Source organism: Pinus tabuliformis, chromosome 8 (genome assembly GCF_031772625.1).
Source record: "Pinus tabuliformis cultivar Carrire ecotype Pingquan chromosome 8, CPIR1, whole genome shotgun sequence".
NCBI classification, from domain to species: Eukaryota; Viridiplantae; Streptophyta; class Pinopsida; order Pinales; family Pinaceae; genus Pinus; species Pinus tabuliformis.
The window spans coordinates 1,477,678,669-1,477,688,166 of NC_142294.1; the positions used below are offsets into that span (position 1 = coordinate 1,477,678,669).

At 36.8% G+C, this 9,498-nt stretch overlaps 1 pseudogene; it reads right to left on the bottom strand.

Moving 5' to 3' along the window:
• Positions 1-342: 342 nt before the first annotated feature.
• LOC149241396 (uncharacterized) lies at positions 343-5,881 on the bottom strand (annotated as a pseudogene).
• Positions 5,882-9,498: the final 3,617 nt, after the last annotated feature.

Sequence of the window (9,498 nt, forward strand, 5' to 3'; positions counted from 1 at the left end):
AAAAAGACCATTGCGATGAAAACTAAATATTTAAAAAAAATGATTGTAAAAATGATTCCAATTTGCTTTGTACACTTTCATGTATTGTCCTTGAAATTTAATATTAGCACATTAACCACTGCATGGCCATAAAAAATCCAGAGATGCAAACTCTGAATGATAACAATATATATTGCAACTCTTATCAACTTTGAACAAAGCAAGATATAAACTCATATTTTGAGCCAAAGTACACTGCCATTTTGACAAAGATGATCATTGGAATAATGGTATATTTTTCTTTCCAAAATAGCTCTAAAATAGGCAAACAAGAACCTCATAGAAAGATTCTTTGATCCTTTACAACCTCTATAGGCACAAAAAATGAAGCTCAGTAAAAGCTTGAGACATATGAGCTACCTAGCAAACTATGATCAGAATCAACATCAACTTCTAAAGAATTATCATTACAATCTTCACACATGTATTCTGTTGGAACATCCTCTGAATCTGAAATACCAACACATCTGGTGTGCTTCCAAACCTCACAGTTATCACAGGTAATCATTCTCTCTCCATCATCCTCCCTTGTGCCACATAGGAAATTAATAGTCCATATGTGTGTGCCTGTCTTTGACCTGTACTTGTAAATATCACCATAGTAATGACCTTGAACAATAACAACACTCTCTGTCCCTACGAGTAGCATCAAGGTAGTCAAATCTTCTATATTTTGTAGCGCTCTTACGTTTTCTACTTGAAAACTTTTGAAACAGATATAAACATCTACCACAACAAACACTCTTATGCTCTCACTTTCTGTTGTAATCATGCGATTTTTTGCCTCATAATTTTTAATAAACTGTTTACAGTCCATTAAATTTCTCGAGGCATTTGTGAGTTGCTTTCTTAACCCATAACACCATAATTTCTCTTTTAGTCCATAATGCAATGAACCACAAATAAGCACTTGATGTAATGGAGATTAGTCAACGATAGGCGAAGGTTGTGATGGAGCATGTAACATGGCATGATAGAGTTTCTTCAGGTCTTCCAAGACATGCTCTTTCTTGAGTTGTTTTAGGATCAGTAGCACTCTTCAAGTCAATGGATACATTGTTTCTGTCTATTAGCCTGTGCTTTCATTGAAACACAAATGTTAGTATATTGAAATTGCACAGTATATTGATTAGGAAGAAGAATAAATTGGACAACGAGGAACAAATGAATGGATGCAACAAACATGTACTCAACGTTTCGTGTAAAATAATTGCACTGTCACTACACAATCGTCTTTCCAATAGTTTTTCCTTCTAAACCCATCATAGCATAGTTTAAAAGCTAAGGATCTATTTCATGGCACGTGGCTCCTCTTAAATCACGATGTTATCCACATGGTTCCATCTGTCACTTGTAGAACCTTGAGCATGGCAACTGTAATCTCATCTACCACCTTGGATTCTCTATTGATAGAATTTTTGCCCTTGTTAATCATTGTGTTCCCTAAATATTTTCTCTCAGTGTTATTATGGAATTTGTGTAACAACTGCATTATAAAACAAACCAGATATTGTACTGTTACAAGGGGATTCTTAGACAGGGAACGGTAAAATGATACAATCTGCTTGAACTGTTGGTCAAATCCGCCCACACCTGAAAGAACTAAATCCAAATGAAGCTTTGATAGACATTGAAGAGCTCTCTTGTATGTCTCATGTGTTGTTCCAAAACTTCCTCTCCCAAATTCATAGCCCCAATTACCGTACCAGGGGTGCCCTTTTTTCACAGTATGTAAAAGTCGATAATCAAGCTCGTATTTCTTTGAAACATCCATGACACTAATTTTTCTATTTAACAATGATTAGAAATATTTTGTTATCACTAATCAGGTATTAAAACAAATTGATGGTCATAATTTAACATAATCTCTATTTTGCAAAATGAAAAATGACAAGTGTTTTGTATGATTCCATAAAGATTTATATCTACATATGAGGAATAAATTCCAATTGCATGCACATCGCCTTTGTTATTTTCTGAGTTCAATATGGGAAAAAATGGTTGTCACAACAAGTGAATCGTATAGAGAAGTATACAATATTTATGAAGTCGTGACGAAATTCTTTGCAGATTTTTTTTAAGTGACAAAAAATATAAATTCATTTTTTTGGGTAATCAATTGTTGGTCTCTTTTGTAACTTTTTTGCCATCAATATTCCCAAGGTATTAGCCTCTCCTATGCACATTATAAACTAGCAAACATGATCAATCGCTGCATATTTGTAGAAGTGTAGTCACAATTTTAGTTTGTCACAGATAAGTGCATTTTCACAGACATCCATTAAGCATATGTAGACTACATCTAAACAGATTGCATAATCACAATACAACCGGCATAGTTGATAACTGATTTTGGGGGGTAAAATGCCACTTTTTCCTTCAATTCAGAAATGTACACTGAACTTTTGAACATTCCAATGAGTATATAAGAATTTTTCTCAAGTTCTTCATCATGATATAACATCTCATTGTGTTTTTTCACAGTTTTCAAAATATTATTTCACAAGACCTTCAAATGGTCTATATTTATCAGTTTGGACATAATACACATTTCCTTTTGGAAATCACATCTATAGAATTTGCAGGTACTCATAGTGTTCCTTTTCGAAATACAAAGTTCCTTTTGCTTCTACACAAGGGAAATTGATAATGGAATCTAATGTTGAATCAAAATTGAAAAATCTTGTAGTTTGCCCACATCTATAGAACTTGCAGGAACTCATAGTGTTCCTTTTCGAAATACAAAGTTCCTTTTGCTTCTACACAAGGAAAATTGATAATGGAATCTAATCTTGTATCAAAATTAAAAAATCTCTCAGTTTGTCCTTCTTCTACCACACAATTCCTTAAGGCAAGGCAAGCCTTGAGACACAAGTGGATAGATGTCCAAAATAATTTGTCTCATCAAAGTGCCCTCCTCCCACCTGGCCCTTATAGCATGAAGTTTCCAGTATACAGAACCCTAATAAGAAAGGATCATGTCATAAACAAACTCGACCATTCAAACATATCATGGCAACAATACCATAAACTAATTCAATTTCCTGGGCACAACGTGAGTTGGAGTGGATTTCAAAATTGGACGTCATTCAAATTGAGTATAAATCCATTCAAATTACCTACTTAATTGTTGTTACCACATAACCAGCCATGCAAATCCATATTAACCTGATTCAATTTCTAAGAGTATTAATTTATGTGTATTTTGTGGAAATTATAGTTCATGCATACATAACCTTCATGCATTCAAGGCTGAAATAAAATTGAAGCTTACTTGGCTTTCATCATGATAGCATATCATGTCCCATAGGCCCATAATATCATAGCCAGAAAGATACCGTGAACTACATCATGTCCCATAGGCCCATAATAACATAGCCAGAAAGATATTGTGAACCACCTTCCTCTCCATTCACACGAACAAAGTGACCAAACCCATTTACATGTATTATGCCATGTAGCAAGTGCCTTTCATCTTCCAAATCGAGCCTAGTTTCATCTTCCAAAATCAGTATCTTTGCTTATCTCCAATTCACATGCTTTGCATCTGAAACCACAACAATCTAGTTTAGGTAAAAAGTCAACAAAAACAAAATATAAAAACACCATTCATGGATCTAAAAATTAATATAAATAACACCAAGATCACTAAAATATTCATGGTAGCGTGGCGAGGATATCTAAAGGCTCTAGATCCACCACAAGGAGCTTTAAAAGCTGAAGTTGACAAGAATACAGTAGTCACTAGACATTGCGAGATTTACAATATATGAATTTATTGGGTGTATAAAACTACTGAGAGGTACACGCTGACAGTAGAATTGAAAGAGAGCATAACATAAAGCAATACAAAAGATTGCACGAGTCTCCAACTATGCATATAATATGCTTTTCTTTCGATTACGCTAGACAAGCATTGCGATAAGTAATACAAGCTTTAATACCATTTTTTTAGGAAAAACAAAGAACAAATGCAAAATACATCTTTTAAGTCACCCACAATCAGAGAAACAAATCCGCCCAAATAGAGATTCTCTTTGACTTGGATGTTTTCAAGTTTAATCATTTTCCCCGGCGTCTTTGCTTCTCAAAGAAGACATCTCAACATGAAATACAGAACCCTGATCAAAGTCTTTGCTCTACCAATCAAAGTCAATACATAACAATAGAAAAGAGCTTTGGAAACCTATAATAAATAGATGCATACATGAAAAAATTAACAACTCTCTAACTGGATTTGACCCACATTAGCTAGCAACCTGGAGACTATACAAGTCCACATACAAATTCCATCGACCTGGGTCATGTACATACAGGCATATAAAACAGGGAAAATGCACAAGATTCCGTGGGAGTATAACTTGTAGCTTGTGAATCTAATACACTAGCACAAACACATTTAAATCCAGGTTTAATATTCAAAGTGGGCCCTATGTATGACATCAACATCTGCATCCTCCAGCGTTGAAACCTTCGATCTTCATACCCAAGTTTAAATGAGTCTCTCTTGTTGTGCATATCCGATGTACCCATCACAGAGTCTATATTACATGGAACATGGGGCGCACAAACTGATGGATCCCTATAGCTAGTTCTTTAGGTGTGTTAGTTTTAAATGAAGAACGCATGGGAAATGGAAGTTCACTTGGAAAGTCCAGTCCCAGTCTTTGACGGAGGTTTGGGCGAGGCATGGATACTTGGCATCCAACACTCCTGCACAATGCACCAAGATGTGAACGGGCCCAAAAGTCTGCTCGACTATGTCGAATAGTTGGGCGACCTGGGAAGGGTTTGCGATGTCGGCCTTGCAGGAAATTGCCTTCACACCATCACCAGAAGAAGAGGAGTTATTATTAATGGTGGAGACCACCTCCTCTGTGGTCTGTTGATTAGAGGAGTAATGGACGACCACTTTGGCTCCCTTCTCTGCCAAATGGATTGTGATTTCCTTGCCGATCCCGCCGGACGCACCTGTCACGATGGCAACTCACCCTACTAAAGGCATTCCCATTATTTTCTCGTCTCGTGGGCTAAAGTCCAGCTAAAACGCCCAAATTGAAAATCTGAAAACTTGATTTACCAATAATTGTACCTTGCCCTAGGGTTTGAATTGGATCGAAATTGCAAATTTAACAATGTATTCTTAAACACTGTAAATTTGGTCAGAGTTTTTCCAAATCATTTAAATTACAAATCAATCTATTGCGCAAAAACTACAAGTCTTAGACAACACCCACTTCTTCTTGCTGCGACTTTTATTTATCAGTGCTCGCCTCTGTATTTGAAGAAACCCTTCGGCCTGATAAAAATTTATGACTGGTTTGCAGACGTCGAAATGCCTCATTGTTGGCATGGAATTCGACTATGTGTACTGCAACACAACCTGCCGGTGGTCAATATTGTCGGGTCGCCGGATGTTCGGAAGGTTCCTGTTAAAAAACAAATAATATTAGTGGATATTTTCAAAGATTAATATTCAAAACTGTATATAAATTTTCATTGGAAGTTGTAGCTGAATTAATTGAAATTCTACCTAAGATATAATGCCAAGGAGGCCTAAAGAAACCCGGGCTGCATTGAGATCTCTGTTTGTTCGAGTCAGGGTAGTGATTCTTACATAATTTTCTTCAAGGGAGGCAGGGTTTATGAGTTTTAGGGCAAAAACATATTCATGAACAACGCTGCCATTGGTGAACAGAGAGCTTCTATGGGCGCCTGTGGCGAGGAGACCGACAATGGTGACACCATCCCAGTATGGGGATTGGGGGAGTTTCAGGCCTCGTTCGACAAATGCGTCAATAATCTCTCGCAGCGTCACACTACCCTCCACAGTTATGGTCATGGCCTAGGTGTTGACAGTGACAATACGATTGAGATGCACAGTGCTTATGATTAGACCAGTTTTCGCCTGGGCACACAGGTTTAGGAATGCTCTAAGACCATCTGGTAACCACTTTCATCTTCTGCTTCCTCCGACTCGCCATGGCAACGACCTGCATCACTTCTTGTTCATTGGAAGGAAACAGAGGAGAAGCAGCCCTGCAGGGGATTCGATCCGGGAACATCCCGTAGGCATTAGAGACTGTGCAGTTTGTTAAGCCTATTGTGTCTGAGCATCTCACGGGCTCGCCCTGCGGGCTCCCCTGGACGACATGAAAAAAACAGGGGAGGAGGACGAGCTAGACTGTTAATTGCCACACCATTATTAAACTTCACCCCCCTTGCCCTCAATTTTGCATTTCTTCTTCTGTAACTAAAAGAATCCTTAAATGCCTGTGTTTGTGAAGCAATTAATTGAATAATCTTGGTGGAAAACAAAACTATTCTCAGAATCACAGGTCGTGACGGGAAGGAGAGGTCGTGACAAAGTGTAGATGCATCAATTTGAGTAAAGAAATCATATTTTTTTGGCTGAACACAAAAAAATAATGAGAAAGAGAGACATCAGGTTGAACAACTCCGGGAGTTCCAGTCAAACCTATTCTCAATCACTTGCAACAACTTTACCAAATCATAGTATCTGTAGATTACGACACCCTCCCATGGCACCTCCTCTGTTATTGAGAAGTCGCCTTCTTCTGCAACACACGACATAGGCGGTGGCCTGCATTTTGTGTATAAAGGTATCAACGCCCTTTTCCCCTCAAGCCTCGTCTTTCCACAAGAGATCCATCAGAGGCTCCTGTGTTTTTTCGTGCAATAGTGAAGATAATAGTGTTGGGGTTTGAACTCAAAGCTCTATTCTCCGCGTGGACGAATGTGAACTTAGATAGCAATGGAATACTCAGTCCCAAGTTTCAGGCTTTCAGCTCGGTCCCAAGCTGCAAGCCTACCTTCGAACTTATTCACTTCAGTCGGGCTACTATACTGAAACCCCACCTTGCCCTCCTTGCCAGTCTGCAGGAGAAATGCGGAAGGGAGAGGAGTATGGCCGGATGGTGTAGGTGGGCCTTCTGCAGAAATGTAGTTTGATATGGCAAGATGGAAGGGCAAACACATGTGATGATTGTATTGAACAGAAGGGTGAAATCCAAACATTTTGATTGGATGGGTAAACCATGTTTGCTCACCCAAGGCTAACAAAAGAAAAGTCTATCAAGATAATTAACAAAGGGAAATAGCGGAAATAAATTAACTAAAGAAAATAGTGGAAATTTAGATATGATTTTTGCCAAAATCTCACAAAAATTTTGGAAAATCTTGTTAATCTTTGAAATTTTAATTTGATCGTGTTAAATCCATTCCTACCCAAAAACAATTCAAACACTTATAATTAAAATTTTTGGAAAAAAATTCTCCTCTACAAATCTGTAGCCATAGCAAACAATGCCTTGCAACTTGGTTACTACACTCACCAACCAAGGGAATTTTCTTTCTGTCATCTTATCGAACTATATGTTTGAGAAACATATGAACCGATAGAGTTACAAAGAGAAATTAGACACTAGAAGGGAAAATCAGAAACACAGCTGAGTAATGTAACGTTCTCGTGTCATCCCTTACCCAAAAACTACAGGGTAAGTTTAATACATTTCATATTATACCCTGGGTTAATAATCATTGTTGTAATAAAGTTATTTGTAATGTAAAAGACAAAACTAACCAGTGAAAATGGAAAGTTGCGTATATTTTTTTATTATGCTTTTTTAAATAATAAATATTAATAAAAAATAATAATTTTTGAAAAAAAATTAATAATTGAGAGAACAACGGTGTATATTGTAATTGGTTTTGGTCAAAATGGATTGATATATTTTTTAAATAATAAATATTAAAAAAAAATGATAATAATTCTTCGAAAAACAAGTTAATAATTGAGAGAACAACTGTGTATATTGTAATTGGTTTTGGTCAAAATGGATTGATATATTTTTTAAATTAATTTTATTTTTTCAAAATAAGTCAATATGAATGGAGTGTAACTCTAGGTAAGAATAATTATTTTATTAATTCATTTTTTAAGAAGCCAAATTGTTTGGGGAAATGTAGTAAGAAAGAATGTCTATGAATAAGAGGAATATTATTATAGAGATAAATTTGGAGTTGTGTTAAGAAATAGGTCTAAACTATTTGTAGGAAGGGTTGTAAGATTTGGAAATGAGGGCAATAAAAATTGGTGTTGAAAGGGACCATAATTTTGTTGAAAAAGTGATTTTGTTGAAAATGTAGTTGGGACGGTGGAATAAGGAAGAACGAAGGTCTAGAGACAAAAGAAGGACGGAATATCTTGTTTTTATGCTTTATTTCTCTCACATGTGCAAATTTCTAGGGTTTCTAGTGCTGCAAAAGGAGATCCAAGTTGCAGATCCAAGTTGCAATAGGACAAAGTACAAAATCCTGTAGTTGGAAGGAAGAAAACCCTACCTTGACCTCATTGACCTTGGGAAGATCTATCTTTCTCTAGGAAGGTCTCAGGAGGAGGCTATATTTGGATTCTATAGAAGTTGCAAGGCTGAAATTGCAAGTTCGAAGTTGCAATATTGAAGTTTGGCAGGTCAAAGTTGCAGATTGAAGCTGATTGGTACAAAATCAGGGAAAGACTTTTTGGAGGGCTAACTTGTTACTTGGAGAAAGACTTGGTCTAGGATTTGGGTCTTTGTGTCTCAATTGGAGCAGATCCTAAGAAGAGAAGAGTTTTAAGAGTTTTCCCCTTAGAGGGGTTTTTCGCTGGCTGAGAGCCTAATTTATGTCCTCTGATGTTATTATTTTATTCTTGATATTTGTTTGATGAAAATATCTAAATAAAAAACAATAATTAAGTTCACAGGCAAGTATTAAGGAAAAGGAAAAATTGAATTAATAGGCTACATGTTGCACATATTTTCCAGCAAATTTGACCTAATATTCTAGAATATTTCACCACTTTAAGTAAATCCTCTCCCATGAAGTTGGAACAACCTATGAAGAATTAAATTGGGAGCCCATTAAGCCCTTGGGGATCCTAGCCGTCGGTTGGGCATCCCCTTCTTGGTCTAAAAATTTGAGGGAGAGATAAGCCACCTAGAGGATATTATTGATGATAGTGATTGATTCTTCTCTGAAGAGGTTCTTGATGTGCGAGTCATGTTTAGATACTAAGTCAGAAAATGAGGTGGCTTGGGATCCATTGGGTTTAGACATAGACCAAATTGACTTGATGGCGTTACAATAAAAGCACTGGCGCTTTAATAATAAAAATGCATCGGTTTGTACAATCTATGATACCATGCACCGGGGTGTTGAATGCAAACATCACCGGCGCCTAAAAAGTATATCGCTCTGGTGCTTATGTCTTCCAAAAACGCCCTTGGCCATACTTTTCAAGAAGGGAACTGAGACAAGCAAAAAAATCTTGCAGCCTCGGTGCTTTTATCTTCTCCAATGCACTGGGTAGTTATGTGTAACAATGCATGAGTGTTGATGAGTTGTATTAAAAACATTGATACTTCAAAAGTATAATGCCTAGTTCTTATGTGTTTG